This window comes from Silurus aristotelis (assembly GCF_946808225.1).
Source record: "Silurus aristotelis genome assembly, chromosome: 1".
Classification (NCBI taxonomy): domain Eukaryota; kingdom Metazoa; phylum Chordata; class Actinopteri; order Siluriformes; family Siluridae; genus Silurus; species Silurus aristotelis.
The window spans coordinates 2,763,286-2,781,025 of NC_139574.1; the positions used below are offsets into that span (position 1 = coordinate 2,763,286).

Below are 17,740 nucleotides of genomic sequence, written 5' to 3' on the forward strand. Positions count from 1 at the left end.
CAGAGACACACACAGAGACACACACACACAGACACACACACACACACACACACACACACACACACACACACACACAGCTCAAAGCTGCTGTGCTTCACATCACACACTGATATAATATGATTTTTACTGCTGCTTTCATTCTGCTCTCCACGGCATTTGATTTGTTTTCATATTCTGAAAGTGATAAGTGTGTTTCGATGGGAGCTTTAACAGCGTTATACTCTCGACTCGGACCGGGCGTGTGTGTGTGTGTGTGTGTGTGTGTGGGTGTGTGTGTGTGTGTGTGTGACAAAGAGTAAAACATGGTTATAGGGATTAGAGTCTGCTCCTTGTGTGAGGTAACCAAGTTTACTTCAGCATGGGGTTTGATACAGTGCAGTAGCAGGTCTGTGTGTGTGTGTGTGTCTGTGTGTGTGTGTGTGTGTGTGTGTGTGTGTGTGTGTGTGTGCGTGCGTGCGCAGAAGCCGGACAGCTGGGTGCTTTTAGACTTCATTAGGCGAGAAAGAGCAGGCGGGGTTCTGGAACTCGTCACCTTCCTGCTCCTCTCTAACCAGCCTGAGGCTCATGGCTCTCGTCCAGGAGAACATTGGATTACAGTTATCTGTCTCTCTTTTTCTGTTTTTTTTTCCTCTCTCTGTCCATCTCTTTCTCTGTCTGAACTCTGCCTTTCTCTCTCTCCTGCTGGCTTGGAGTGGAGGCGTGAAAGGGCCGCAGGCAGATCAGAGTACATGATCTACACAAAGTGCCATCAGTGTACTTCTACACACACACACACACACACACACACACACACACACACACATATGCATACACTTTAGTTTAATGCAATTTGATAGGCTTTAGGACCTTTCGGAAGGTCAGAAGGAAAGGAGCGAATGCTGCACCTGCATGAAAAACACAAAGAAATCGGTCCCTTAATGAGGAATCGCCTGGAATCCATCCTGCATGGTAGCTCAGAAGATCAAATCCCAGCACCAGCAAGATGACACCGGTGGGCCCTTGAGGAAGGCCCTTAACCCTCAATAAACACTCAGATCCGGGAAAGGGCGTCTAACATATACCGTAACTGCAAATTCTTCTGAGTGATCAATAGAGCGCTCCTTTCTTGGGGGTGTGGTCATTGCCAGCATGACTCCACCCCCATCAAACAATTCACATGGGCTTTCTGAGGATGAAAATTACATTAACGGCGTTTTGGCAGACGCGATTGTGCAGAGCGACTTGCATTTCTTATTCATACAAATGAGCAGCTATCTGGTTAAGGGCCTTGCTCAGGGGTCCAGGAGTGGTTTTAACTTGGTTTAGGTGGGACCTTCAGATCTAAAGTTCAATGTCTAATTCTACACTAAGCTACCATGTCACCAATCAGGGTTTTTGCGGGGTCTAAAATAAAAAATTCGTCATTTTACACCTTAAAATGTCTTAAATGATTTTAGAGGTCTTCATTTCCCAACGTCCATGTAACGCTGCCTCTGACGCTCACTGAAATGCTGCCGCAGCACTTTAGAATGTTTTATTTGCTTTAATGGTTGTTGTAGTTTTTTTCGCTGGCCCGAACATGTATTCGACTACAAATGAGAGCAACATGCAACAGCCAATCAGCTTTCTGTTACAGACGATTTTATTTTTCAGTTATGGGGAAGTGCAAGTTTAGCGATACTCGGTTTGAAAAAAAAATCATTTAGGGATCGGCTAAGGCCGCTTGCTAACGACGTATTTGTGTGTGTGTTTTCGATGTCGTGATACAGGTCTTACATTTCATTCTTAATGGTCTTAAAAAGATGTTAAAGTCTCACATTTGACTCGGTGAAATCGGCAGGAACCCAGAAATGGTGTGGATTGGATTCTCAAGCCCTCGTTCTCCCCACAAGTAAACCTGAAGATTTGAAACGTTTACATTTACGCCATTGAGCAGACGCCCCCTTATCCAGAGCGACTTCCAACTGAGCAGCTGAGGGTTAAGCGCTTTGATCAAGGGTCCAGCAGGGGCAACCTAATGGTACTGGTATTTGAACTTGTGACCTTCCAATCCAGACACAAGTCTTAACCACTGTCCACCTTCTTAGCACCCTCTATCAACATCAATGTCAATTTGAGGGACAATCTTCAGGGGGCACCAGGACACCCCCAATGATGTGTGGACTTGCGGATGAGGTGCACTGTGCTGGTTTTGGTTTTTGGGATTTCCGACCACTTGCTCCACCTGCTCGGGCCCCTTGCTGCATCTCGAAACATCCAGGTTTCCTCCACTCCCCGGGACGTCACTCTGTGTTCAACAAGCAGGATTTTTACTATCCGTTTCTGTTTTCTCTCCACAGCACTCCATTCTCTCAGTTTGGGGGATAAAGCGGAATGCATTTTCACTTCCTGTCTCTCGCTGTATAATTGATTTCCTGAGTGCGCCGTGATCAAACTGCAAGATTAAACAGGGAACATTAGCTAAATGTGTGTCAGATCTGCTGTGTTATTAAACACTCGAGGTAAACACCTGGGCAGACTCTAGAAAAGCTCCATCAAGCTTAAACAAACTCATACAGTAAACTGATATCATTAATGCCTCCTCATACGACCGCCATCATTACATTACCTTCTGTCTTTTCCACCAACACGAGGTTCTTCCTCAGACTGCTAGCGCAAATTTGGAGAAACGTAATAGGACCTCTTTGGGTAACATGAAATTGTATTTTTTTTTCAATTAATAACACAAAAGTGTCAGTAATGACAAGAGAACTGTCAAGTTTTAATGTCCACCTGCTACAAAATCTGTCTGGTTTCTGGACCAAAATCCAGTCCACCATTTGGCCTGATTCATGCGACATCAAACTCTTGGCCCCTTACTACAGGATCACAAAGTCTCTTTTCCCTTCAGTTCCATAAATGTACTATTCTATAGTAATAACACTTGTGATGCTGCAAGCTAAAGCAGCAAAGTAATGGTGCGTTGGTTATTTTTGTCAGCATTTCGTCTGTTAAAATGAGCAATTTTGTGAAATAACCATAAGTGAAACAATTGAAGAGAACTAGAGGTAGAACTATGCTAGGTAATGATAACCAGGCTGTGCAGCTAGTATTTTATTAATGGAAAAGAAATGGAGTAGCATTTTCTGTACACCATTTTGACATATGAGGTGGTATCAAAACGTTTCGACACTAGCGAGACGAGTTTCTGGGGACGAAACTGGTATCAACGTTTATATCTCACGTGAGGACCGCCCGGACTGCTCCGTATGACACACCGGCAATGGCAGCAATGTTGTGGATTGTTCTCAATAAGTTGGCGAACGGTTTGGACATTTTCGGGGGTAGAGCTCGTTAAAGGTCTTCCTAAACTCTCGTCGTTTCCCAGCAATGTTCTTCCTCTCTTGAATTACGCATGCCGCTCAAAACACCTCAACGACTCATCCCAGCATTGCAGTAAATTGTCGAATCATTCCGGAAACGTCTCTGTGGCAGATTTGCCCAGTTTCGTGCAGAATTTCATGTTTTGCTCCTGTTTTGCCTCTTTTGGCACACTGAGTTATGAAAGTCGGTGCTCCCTGTGACTGTGTGTGCAGCCTTATACTGCCTTCTGTTGGCGTGTTACAAAACTAATCTCGACACTTCTTGATAGCACCTCGTATGATCGTTGTGTAACTTTAGTTTTAGTTTTAGCAAGTACGCTGTGATGACTTGCAGTGGCGTTATAAGATCCAAACTAATGATTAAACCCTGAGCTGAACGTTTACCTCTGGGTTAGGTTCTTCAAGCTCATCGCTCCACACTAACAGGACTCACATGGATGCAGTATTTATCAGTGCTCTGTTTTGTTCATCATGTATATTTTGGAAAGCATCAAAGATTCATAAATTAGTTCTATTGCTTTCCTGCTAACTGAAGAATGGGGGCGGATATAAAACATGAAGCTTATGTTTCCTTTGGAATGCTCCAGATTTGCGTGTTGACAGAGCGGTGCATCAGTCTGTTCACAGTGACTCAAATATTGGCTTGTATCACTGCGTTTGTGTGCAAGTCCTCCACTGACTGCAATTCAGTCTAATAACACGTACTGGTCTGTTCGTAAAAAAAAACCACACGCTCAAATGCATGTTATTCAAACACACTTTAGCCAAACACACTGGTCTGTCACAGAGTGGTGAGAAACAGACAAAGCAAAACTGAGGAAAATAAAAACACAGTCAACCAACACAACATGGTCAACAATCTGTAGTTCTGCTAATACCCATAATCACCGAAACACAGTTCTATATCTTAAATCTAACAAGCAGTGCTAATTACTCAACTACAATTCACACTAAAGCCATATGCAGTTTGGTAATCAATTATCCAAGAAACAGACGTCCAAACACCAACATCTCCTAATCAGAGTTATAAAAATCCTAATTTTAATTTACAGACATCCTAATACCTGTTATCGGACAGTGCTAGTTATCGTACCACATTTCACTTCTGCATCTAATTTACATCTAGGGAGGTGGTATCTTATTGTTTAAAGGCATTGGGTTTGGATCCTGAGGTCATGTGTTCGAATCCCAGCCACACCACGCTGCCACTTCTGGGCCCTTAAGCAAGGCTCATAACCCCCTAATTGCTTAGCAGAACCCATGGCCATCTGATCAGAAGTGCAACATCTTATCCACTGAGCTACTACTTTCAAATCTCTGAACCTCAACCACTAATCAAACACTAGTCCCCAAACCTTAAACATAATGATATATTGGTCAAACACCAGTCCCAGAATGCTTACCATAATCATATACTGGTCATACTCCAATCTCTGCACTCCAACCTTGAGCATACATTAATTAAACACCAATCCCTAAACACCTGCTACAACAACACACTGGTCAAACACCAATCACTGGACCCCAACAATAACCACACACAGTTTCAAAACCCCAACCGTTACCACACATTGGTCAAAATACAGTCTCTAAACCCCCAAAATAACAACATACTGGTCAAACGCCAGTCCCTAAACACCAACCGTAACCACACATTTGTGAAACACCAGTCCCTAAACCCCGACTGTAACCACACGCTGGTCAATGTATAGTCCCTAAAGCCCAAAAATAACAACATACTGGTCATACACCTGTCTCTAAACCCCAACTATAACCACAGACAGTCAAATACCAGTCCCTAAACGACAATTATAATATACTTGTTATACACCAGTCCCAAAACATTAACTATAAGCACATACTGTAGGAAAATCAATCTCTAAACCCCGACTGTAAACACACACTGGACAACTCCTGGTCCCCGAATCCCAATAATTCAGAAACACTACACCCATACACCCATCAGAATGTTCTGCACAGTTAACTGTTTAACGTTTTGTCTTAGTAAAAGTCAGATTTTCTCCATTAGCAGTTGCAGAACTTGGCACTGGTTCGAGATCTAATAAGTCTGATGCTGCTGATGGCAAGCTGCCATTGTATCTGTAATTAAAGTCTGTAACTTCACATTACTCTGTTGGCTGAGGGACATCACTGTGGACTGGTGTGTTTAAATTGGAACCACTGTACAGGATTCGCTCATTATAGAGACAAATGCAGACAAACTCCATGACCTTTAACCTACGCAGTCATTTACATCAGCAAGAGAAGACTTCATTACAGGACTGCCACGGGCATAAATGGCAGGAGAGAAGGGGGAGGGCAGGAGATGTCTAACAAGCACCTCAAGCACAAGGTCCAATTGGTCCAGCTGTTTGAAAAGCAGAATTTCTCACAGAAGTTACTGGACTTAGAAGAACTTTTACTGAGTCCAAGGTTAAAGAAGAAAATGAGAATTATAAATGACCCTGAACACACACTTGCTCTCAAACCAAACCCTGAACACAAACTCTACCTCAGACTAAACCCTGAACACACACTTTATCTCAGACTAAACCCTGAACACACACTTTATCTCAGACTAAACCCTGAACACAAACTTTATCTCAGACTAAACATTGAACACACACACTCTAGCTCGAACTAAACCCTGAACACACACTCTATCTCAGACTAAACCCTAAACACACACTCTATCTCAGACCAAACCCTGAACACACACTCTATCTCAGACTAAACCCTGAACACACACAATATCTCAGACTAAACCCTGAACACACTCTATCTCAGACTAAACCCTGAACACACACTCTATCTTAGACTAAACCCTGAACACACACTTTATCTCAGGCTAAACCCTAAACACACACTCTATCTCTGACTAAACCCTGAACACACACTCTATCTCAGACTAAACCCTGAACACACACTTTATCTCAGACTAAACCCTGAACACACACTTACTCTCACACTAAACCCTGAACACACATTTACTCTAACACTAAACACTGAACACACACATGCTCTCAGACTAAATTTTGAACACACACTCTATCTCAGACTAAACCCTGAACACACACTCAATCTCAGATTAAAGCTCAGACTAAACCCTGAACACACATTTACTCTCACACTAAACACTGAACACACACATGCTCTCAGACTAAACCCTGAACACACACTCTATCTCAGACCAAACCCTGAACACACACTTTATCTCAGACTAAACATTGAACACACACTCTAGCTCGAACTAAACCCTGAACACACACTCTAGCTTAGACTAAACCCTAAACACACTCTATCTTAGACTAAACCCTGAACACACACAATATCTCAGACTAAACCCTGAACACACACTCTATCTTAGACTAAACCCTGAACACACACTTTATCTCAGGCTAAACCCTGAACACACACTCTATCTCTGACTAAACCCTAAACACACACGCTATTTCAGACTAAACCCTGAATACACACTCTATCTCAGACTAAACCCTGAACACACACTTTATCTCAGACTAAACATTGAACACACACTCTAGCTCGAACTAAATCCTGAACACATACTCTAGCTCAGACTAAACCCTGAACACACACTTACTCTCACACTAAACACTGAACACACACATGCTCTCAGACTAAATTTTAAACACACACTCTATCTAAGTCTAAACCCTGAACACACACTTTATCTCAGACTAAAGCTCAGACTAAACCCTGAACACACATTTACTCTGACACTAAACACTGAACACACACATGCTCTCAGACTAAATTTTGAACACACACTCTATCTCAGACTAAACCCTGAACACACACTTTATCTCAGACTAAACCCTGAACACACACTCAATCTCAGATTAAAGCTCAGACTAAACCCTGAACACACATTTACTCTTACACTGAACACACACATGCTCTCAGACTAAACCCTGAACACACACTTTGTCTCAGACTAAACCCTGAACACACACTCAATCTCAGATTAAAGCTCAGACTAAACCCTAAACACACACTTGCTCTCAGACTAAACCCTGAACACACAATTACTCTCACTCTAAACTCTGGACACACACTTGCTCTTAGACTAAACCCTGAACACACACACTTGCTCTCAGACTAAACCCTGAACACACACACTTGCTCTCAGACTAAACCCTGAACACACACACTTGCTCTCACACTGAACCCTGAACACACACTCTGGCTGACAGTGATCAGAGCACCAGCAGTGAAGAAGCTGTTTATCCCGAACCTGCTGAGGCACTGTGTTTATTTCTCTCGATGCATGAAATCTCGGGCTGCCATCTGCTTAGTGTCAGAGTCCAGACACGACTTCCTGTTTCAAACAAACAAATCGAGGGCAGGAACAAAGTGCTGTCCTGTGATTTCAGACAGACACGGTAATTCTGCTGTATTATTCTCATCAAAATAGAATAATTAGATCTGACCTTTCCTTTCTTCTCGCTTCTAACTGCAACGAGAGTGTTTGGTTATTTTATTTAATATTTCTTACATTTTTCTACCGTGGTCAGTCTTGTCTGAGAATACTGTAAGTTTGTTCCATTTAAAACTTTTTTTGGAAGTGGTAGTTTAGTGGTTAACATTCTGAATTACTGATCATGAGGTCGGGGGGGTTCAAGCTTCAGCTTTGCCAAGCTTCCACTTTTGGGATTTCAAGCAAATCCCTAAATGAACCCTCTGTGCTCCAGAGGCGCTGTATCATGTCTGATCCCAGTTTTCTAACATCGCTGGCATATGTAGAAATTTCATTATGCATTATCCATGTGACAAGTATAGTATAGCGTAGTGGATAAGATGTTACCTTTGTGATGGGTTTAAATCCCAGAAGCTCCAATCTGCCACTGCTGGGCCCCTGAGCACGTCCCTTAACCCTCAGTTATAACTGCACGTCACTGTAGATAAGGACGTAGGTTCCCTGGTGGTCTAGTGTTTAGGATTCGGCGCTCTCACAGCCGTGGCCCGGGTTCGATCCACCGGTCAGGGAACCAAACCCAGGCATTAGGGTTGCACAAGCCAGTGCGCTCCTAGAGCTGGTCCCAAGCCCGGATAAATGGGGAGGGTTGCGTTAGGAAGGGCATCCAGTGTAAAAACATGTGCCAAATCGAACCTAATCCGCTGTGGCAACCCCTAACGGGAGAAGCCGAAAGAAAGTTGTTACTGTAGATAAGGACGTCTGCCAAATGCCATTAATGTAAAACATCCCGTTTCACATTTTCCAGTTATAATAACCTCAATCCTATTAATAAATTTTTCATGCCAACTGCACCCCAGGCCTCCTCAAACCCACTTCCACAAGTTCCCTTGTAGTAATGCCCTTGTATCTGATTAATCATCTTGTCATCATTATGTGGAGGAGCAAATAGGGGTTACATGTGGAATGCTCAAAATGAAGCATATAGTCAGGTGTCTACAAACTTTTGACCAAAATGTGTAGCTTTGACCCAGACTTTTAAGGCCATTTTTCATGTTTTTATTGTAAAAAAAAAATAGAATGCCGGATTGTGTACCATGGATGGCTGAGCTGTTGGAAAACAACTAAAAGCTTTATTTGAACAAATCAACAGGCAGACATGAAGTCGAGAGAGACAGGTCATACAGACGACAGACAAAGAGGCAGATGCAAATTAACAAGATAGCAGACGTCAAAACAGGAGGCCAAGCGAATTCATGGCTCCGTAATGAGCAAGGACAAAGAATGGAAAGACCTTGCATTGTAAGGGGTTTTGGCTTGTTTATACCGTCCTCAAATGAGACTCCTGAGTAAGTAACAGCTGAATAGTAGCCCGGTGATTGTGAGGAGCCTGGCTCAGAGTGGAAGGCAATACTCCAGAAGGAACTTCATGAGCCTCTGGATCTGACAGATCACTTCACTAATAAACCCTCGGCAATTCTCAAAGCCGTTCTGCTTCTCCAATTTTGGCTCGCAAAAAAAGATACAGCAGCTCATTTAAAAAAAAAAAATCATAACCACACACCCATCAGACACCAGTCCCCAAACTCCAACTATAACCACACCCTCATCAAATACCAGGCCCCAAACTCCAATCATAACCCCACCCTCATCAAACACCAGGCCCCAAACTTTAACCATATTCGGACCCTCATCAATTGCCAGTCCCCAAACTCCAACCATAACTACACCCTCATCAAAAACCAGTCACCAAACTCCAACCATTACCACCCCCCTTTATCAAACACCAGTCACCAAACTCCAACTATAACTACACCCTCATCAAACACCAGTCCCCAAACTCCAACCATCACCACGCCCTCATCGAACACCAGTCACCAAACTCCAACCATAACTACACCCTCATCAAACACCAGTCACCAAACTCCAACCATAACTACACCCTCATCAAACACCAGTCACCAAACTCCAACTATAACTACACCCTCATCAAACACCAGTCCCCAAACTCCAACCATCACCACACCCTCATCGAACACCAGTCACCAAACTCCAACTATAACTACACCCTCATCAAACACCAGTCCCCAAACTCCAACCATCACCACGCCCTCATCGAACACCAGTCACCAAACTCCAACTATAACTACACCCTCATCAAACACCAGTCCCCAAACTCCAACCATCACCACGCCCTCATCGAACACCAGTCACCAAACTCCAACCATAACTACACCCTCATCAAACACCAGTCACCAAACTCCAACCATAACTACACCCTCATCAAACACCAGTCACCAAACTCCAACTATAACTACACCCTCATCAAACACGAGTCACCAAACTCCAAACACATCCACACCCTAATAAACCCATTAGAAACGTGTATAATCACTGATCACTGAAAGAAAAGACTTTTCAAAAAAAGCTGGACATTTGTGAGGAAAGTTTGCCAAAACAGTTCAAAACAGTCATAAAGCTTTCTAATGGTTTCAGACGCGGAAAAATCACTATAGATTTTTGCCAATAGTTCTAGCAGTCAACTCTCTGTGCAGATTAATTTATAATAATAAAATAAAATAAATAATAATAATAATAATAATAATAATAATAATAATAATAATAATAATTTTAATTTATAGACGCCCTAAATGACACTCAAGGACACCTTTCATAGAATAAAAAACAAAACAATTAACATGAATTAATGAACAATTAATTGTCAAAAATTATGAATTGATGAAGTAAACTTTAACCATATTCGGACCCTCATCAATTGCCAGTCCCCAAACTCCAACCATAACTACACCCTCATCAAAAACCAGTCACCAAACTCCAACCATTACCACCCCCCTTTATCAAACACCAGTCACCAAACTCCAACTATAACTACACCCTCATCAAACACCAGTCCCCAAACTCCAACCATCACCACGCCCTCATCGAACACCAGTCACCAAACTCCAACCATAACTACACCCTCATCAAACACCAGTCACCAAACTCCAACCATAACTACACCCTCATCAAACACCAGTCACCAAACTCCAACTATAACTACACCCTCATCAAACACCAGTCCCCAAACTCCAACCATCACCACGCCCTCATCGAACACCAGTCACCAAACTCCAACCATAACTACACCCTCATCAAACACCAGTCACCAAACTCCAACTATAACTACACCCTCATCAAACACCAGTCACCAAACTCCAAACACATCCACACCCTAATAAACCCATTAGAAACGTGTATAATCACTGATCACTGAAAGAAAAGACTTTTCAAAAAAAGCTGGACATTTGTGAGGAAAGTTTGCCAAAACAGTTCAAAACAGTCATAAAGCTTTCTAATGGTTTCAGACGCGGAAAAATCACTATAGATTTTTGCCAATAGTTCTAGCAGTCAACTCTCTGTGCAGAGTAATTTATAATAATAAAATAAAATAAATAATAATAATAATAATAATAATAATAATAATAATAATAATAATAATAATTTTAATTTATAGACGCCCTAAATGACACTCAAGGACACCTTTCATAGAATAAAAAACAAAACAATTAACATGAATTAATGAACAATTAATTGTCAAAAATTATGAATTGATGAAGTAAACTTTAACCATATTCGGACCCTCATCAATTGCCAGTCCCCAAACTCCAACCATAACTACACCCTCATCAAAAACCAGTCACCAAACTCCAACCATTACCACCCCCCTTTATCAAACACCAGTCACCAAACTCCAACTATAACTACACCCTCATCAAACACCAGTCCCCAAACTCCAACCATCACCACGCCCTCATCGAACACCAGTCACCAAACTCCAACCATAACTACACCCTCATCAAACACCAGTCACCAAACTCCAACCATAACTACACCCTCATCAAACACCAGTCACCAAACTCCAACTATAACTACACCCTCATCAAACACCAGTCCCCAAACTCCAACCATCACCACGCCCTCATCGAACACCAGTCACCAAACTCCAACCATAACTACACCCTCATCAAACACCAGTCACCAAACTCCAACTATAACTACACCCTCATCAAACACCAGTCACCAAACTCCAAACACATCCACACCCTAATAAACCCATTAGAAACGTGTATAATCACTGATCACTGAAAGAAAAGACTTTTCAAAAAAAGCTGGACATTTGTGAGGAAAGTTTGCCAAAACAGTTCAAAACAGTCATAAAGCTTTCTAATGGTTTCAGACGCGGAAAAATCACTATAGATTTTTGCCAATAGTTCTAGCAGTCAACTCTCTGTGCAGAGTAAAACTTTCTTTTCGGCTTCTCCCGTTAGGGGTCGCCACAGCGGATCCTCCGCACGTTTGATTTGGCACATGTTTTACGCTGGATGCCCTTCCTAACGCAACCCTCCCCAATTTATCCGGGCTTGGGACCGGCACTAAGAGTGGCTGGGGATGGTTCCCTGACCGGGAATCGAACCCGGGTCGCAGCGGTGGGAGCGCTGCATCTTAACCACTAGACCACCAGGGGACCTTCTCTGTGCAGAGTAATTTATAATAATAAAATAAAATAAATAATAATAATAATAATAATAATAATAATAATAATAATAATAATAATAATAATAATTTTAATTTATAGACGCCCTAAATGACACTCAAGGACACCTTTCATAGAATAAAAAACAAAACAATTAACATGAATTAATGAACAATTAATTGTCAAAAATTATGAATTGATGAAGTAACTGTCAAAACCGATTAATCAGTCAACCTCTAGCAATAAAGATTTGAACGAATGAACAACCCTCCAGTCTTCGTTTAGCCGCGAATAACAAAAAGCCTAATCATTCCACAGCAGTGATGGAGTCTGGAGTACATGCAGAACCCAATCGACATCAAAACCTACACTGCTGTAAAGACACTGGCCTTAATGAATCAGCTCTTAATACTGCTTTCTTCACATCACACACTGCCTACACACACACACGCACACACACACACACACACACACACACGCACACACACATGCACACACACCTTTTTTTTAGAGATGGGAGTACGCTGTGACATTTTAGATTCAAAAGAAAATAAAGAGGGAACAAAAGCGAGCGAATGATGGAAGTGGGATGGATTATGCAGCACAATACGGGCTTCAAACGAACTAATTTTCCACGAGGCATAACAATCATTTCAGAGCAATTATAAATTTTGCCTGTATTTGTGGACACCTGAGCTTTTCTGGAATGATGTTCTGTAGCAGGAGATCTTCCACTCCATCCCATGTAAAGCATATCTACAGGGGCATGCTGGAACAGGTTTGGTTTTCCTAGTTCCTGGTTAAAAAAATCACATTCGAACGTACAATTTTGCGCATACATTTTATATCCAAGGCGTTCGTCAGACGCCATCATCCAGAGCAACATACATGTATTTGTATTGTCATACAACCGAGCAGTTATGGGGTTAGGGGCCTTGCTCAGGGGCCCACAAGTGGCATCTTGGTGAGGCTGGGATTTGAGCTCATGACCTTCAGACAGACAGACAGACAGACAGACAGACAGATAGATAGATAGATAGATAGATAGATAGATAGATAGATAGATAGATAGATAGATAGATAGATAGATAGATTAATCAACACACACACACACACACACACACACACACACACACACACACACATCTTTTTCATTCACTCAATCAAGCTGAGAATGTTCTCCACGTGAGCAGCCTGAAGATCCCTGAGGTTCTGTTCTGTGGAGGTTCAACTCAAGAACCATGAAGATGGATTTGTGGTGGAATGAATATAAGCAGGCTGCTACAGTGGCTACAGTGGCTACAGTGCTACAGTGGCTCAAAGCTGGAACAGTTTTACACTCGAGTCTCCATCAGTGAGCAGGAAAGAACCTGAACAATGATGGAGCTGGAATAATGGACATTCGGTGCTGAGGATTAAAATGGGCTCAAATTCTTTGGTTCTTTTTAACGTTTTTACCTAAGTTTCTGGAGTTTTTCCCTCACCGTACAAAAAATTATGAATTTATAATGTATATCAGTAATTGAGTGGCTCGTATAAAACACTATAGAAATAACACGGACCGTGTTGCTAACGTGGTTAATGCTACATCATACGGTTCTATTTTCTAAATCAAGATCTTTCAATTAAACCAAATCTAAAATAATGAAGCAGGCTAGAGAAGAAACGTAAATCAAATCACTACGTTTAGTTTATAGAAGAGAAGATCAGAGTAATTCGTCGAGATCATCTCAAACAAACGGAGCTCTGATAGTGGCGATTAGCCGAAACGACGGAAATCAGATTAAGAGATTATGGAATTAATGTGATCTGATCGCAGCTCTTTGACAAACGCTGATTAATAGGTCTGAGGAGTTTGTTGTTCTTCAAATGCCAGAGACTCAAAAGATATATATATACACACAACTATATTCCAAAAGTATTGGGACATTTCCAGCTATATATGGGAGATAAAGATTTACTTTATTAATCCCACAGTCTTTTGATGAAGCTCCCTCTCATAGCTCCCTCCATGATGAACCTGTGAGCATCCATCCTCTACTTAACATATCATGAGTATCTTCGGAATCACCTCAGTTATACCTGAAAACATCATCAGCAAATACAACAACAAAGAAAAAAAAACACACACACTTTGGTCTGATTAAGTGGTAAAGCAGGTGTGCAACTTTTTTCACATTTTCAAACCTATTTATGTTTTCAATCGCTGAAAGAAAAAGAAAAAAGTGAATCCAGCGTCACGGCGGCGCTCGGACCTTGAACGAGGCGAACGAAAATCACAGCGTCTCCTCCCCCCAAATGACGCCCCCCACCCCCCGATTGAGAACGAGCGTGAGAAATGCGGAAAGCGAAGACGGCCAAATTCCCCATGACCCTGTGCAATAGCTTTATATTTTTTTCTGACCGGGATGGGGGACCATGATGCATTGCACCAAGGGCCTGATTCCAATCTATTGTCTCATTACAGTGCAAACCTGAAAGGCTCTATTGATCATAACTGCAGTGGGAAGACCATCGTCTCGAACCAATATGCTGGGCATTAGATCAGGAGCTGATTTAGCGTCCTGCAATCCCATGGTGTGACCAGGACTTAAAATAGAAGCAGTAAAACACACACATATACACACACACACACACACACACACACACACACAAAAGCGAGTGAGAGTCTATTCTCTGCATTTCCTATTAAAGATCTGGCACGTCGAGAGTCTGGAACATAACACACTCGCTGGGAGGAATGTGAGATACTGGATGTGTGTATTTGGCATATTTGGTGACATATGCGCCCTGATAGCAGGCTAGAAACAGAAAGCGGAAGGAGAGAGAGAGAGAAAAGAGAAGAAAAAGAAGTGTAAAAGCATGCACGGCAGTCTAATCCCAGCCTGCGGTGTGAACCTTCTGCTCATTATAGAGCAGTCTGACAGCAGCAGCAGCAGCAGCATTTCTCCGTCGTTCTCTCGCTCTATCTCCGGCCCCTGACGCCTCGCCCACGCGCTGTTTTACTAAACTTACTCACTCCTGCACGATTAGCCGGAACTCCGGCTGGGTGCAGCATCGCGTCACATCGGGTCGGTTAATAAACACGCAGCTAAATAACGCCACTCCGACCTCCGGTCCTAATATAATCAATACACTCTTTCTTTCATCAAATACGAAATACAGACGGTTTGACGCGCTGCGTCTGGGAGGTCGGACCGCGGCTTGTGCTCAGGAAGAGCGCCAGAGAAGAAAAATCCATGGCCATGTGCATCCGAACTCACGCCTGAGGACACGAGTGACACGAGGACGCGATCTCGTATCTACATATATACGTGTCAGGGTCTGGAGAAAGATCACATGACTTGCGTGATCATAGCATTTATTTTTAAACGCTTTCGTATTTCACAGTGACCTCCGACCTGCGAATTAGTATCAACATGACAATCAATAGAACATGGAAAGATGGAGTCGCTGCATACAGGAACGTAATAATATAATATAGGCACGGATTCGGTCACTGCCCTATTTATAGCAATATATTATATATATATATTATATATATATATTAGTGCTACACGATTAATCGCAAACGCTGCGATATAATGAAATGAATAAGTGCTCGTGTGGCCTCCACTTTCCCACACACCTCCCACCGCAATGCTCCACTGACCACACCATCCAAACCATCAGCAAGCTTCTATACAAAACAACACATTTATATTAATGATTGCAAAATTGTATGAATTGAAGTATGTACACACACACTGCAGAAAAACAGCTGAATGTTGGGAATGGGCCGTGGCAGGAAATGTTTTTTTCCCGCTAAAACTTTTCAAAGATCTTATATTGGTGAAAATGTATGTTTTTTTTATTCAGCTGTAATGAAGCAATAATGCAAATGTCATTTCGTTTGGAAACTTTTCTAGTTTTACAAACACACATTTCAGCATTATCACTAATCTGTGTGCAATTTCCATAAAATCCAATCACTTATGATACCATTCATTATAATCATTTATAATCATAATCATTTATAATAATCATTTAAAAGAATAATAATTTATAATAATAATAATAATAATAAATCATTTATAAAAATAATAATCATTTATAATATCATTTAGCTGCTAAAACAGTCGTGACCCGTCGATCATCAACAGCATGAACTTCTTCAGCAGTTGGAGCTACAGGAGCTCATCTGTTGGATTGGACCACACGGACCAGCCTTCGCTTCTTCACCACTGTTCCTTCCTTAGAGCACTTTAGATAGATTCTGACCACTGCAGACCAGGAACATCCCACAAGAGCTGCAGTTTTATAGACATTCTGCCCTAGACATCTAGACGTCTCAATTTGTCAAATACTCGAATCCTTACGCTTATTTTTCCTGTTTCCAACTACAACTTTGTGGAACAAAATGTTCACTTGCTGCAGATAAATATCTAACGCCTAATGTATCTGAAGTGAGGAATGCATCCCTACACACCTTCCACCATATCGCATCAGGATCATTCCAGTGACTCTGACTTGATGTTTTATGCCGATACCATGTTCCTGCTACTTCATGTACACGTTTCAAACTTCTCAGTGTAGGAATACAGGGGTTAGTTAGATTGAAATATTCACACTCTTTGCTTAGTATATATAAACTCCTTAATGCAAACACACACACACACACACACACACACACACACACACACACACAGTAAAATATGTATATATACATACATACACACTCTTATTGCTTACGACAGTATATTAAACGAGATCTACAATCATCTGTCAATTCACACACACGCACACACACACACACACACACACACACACACACACACACACACACTCACACAGATTGAAATATTCACACTCTTTGCTTAGTATATATAAACTCCTTAATGCAAACACACACACACACACACACACACACACACACACACACACACGTAATATATTTTGCTTAATGTATAGAACCAGATCTACATGAACACCTGTACACACACACACACACACACACACACACACACACACACACACAGTAAAATATGTATATATATATACATACACACTCTTATTGCTTACGACAGTATATTAAACGAGATCTACAATCATCTGTCAATTCACAGACACACACACACACACACACACACACACAGAGTGAAATATTCACACTCTTTGCTTAGTATATATATATATATAAACTCCTTAATGCAAACACACACACACACACACACACACACACACACACACACACACACACACACACACACACTTGTAATATATTTTGCTTAATGTATAGGGACAGATCTACATGAACACCTGTACACACACACACACACACACACACACACACACACACACACACACACAGAGTGAAATATTCACACTCTTTGCTTAGTATATATATATATATAAACTCCTTAATGCAAACACACACACACACACACACAC

The 17,740-nt window shown here is 41.7% G+C and overlaps 1 protein-coding gene across 4 annotated transcripts in view; it reads right to left on the reverse strand.

Annotated features, from left to right (window-relative positions):
* Positions 1 to 17,740, reverse strand: part of LOC310728396 (A-type potassium channel modulatory protein DPP6-like) — a 225,791-nt gene that overhangs the window by 72,990 nt on the left and 135,061 nt on the right. The gene's annotated exons all lie outside the window — the stretch shown is intronic.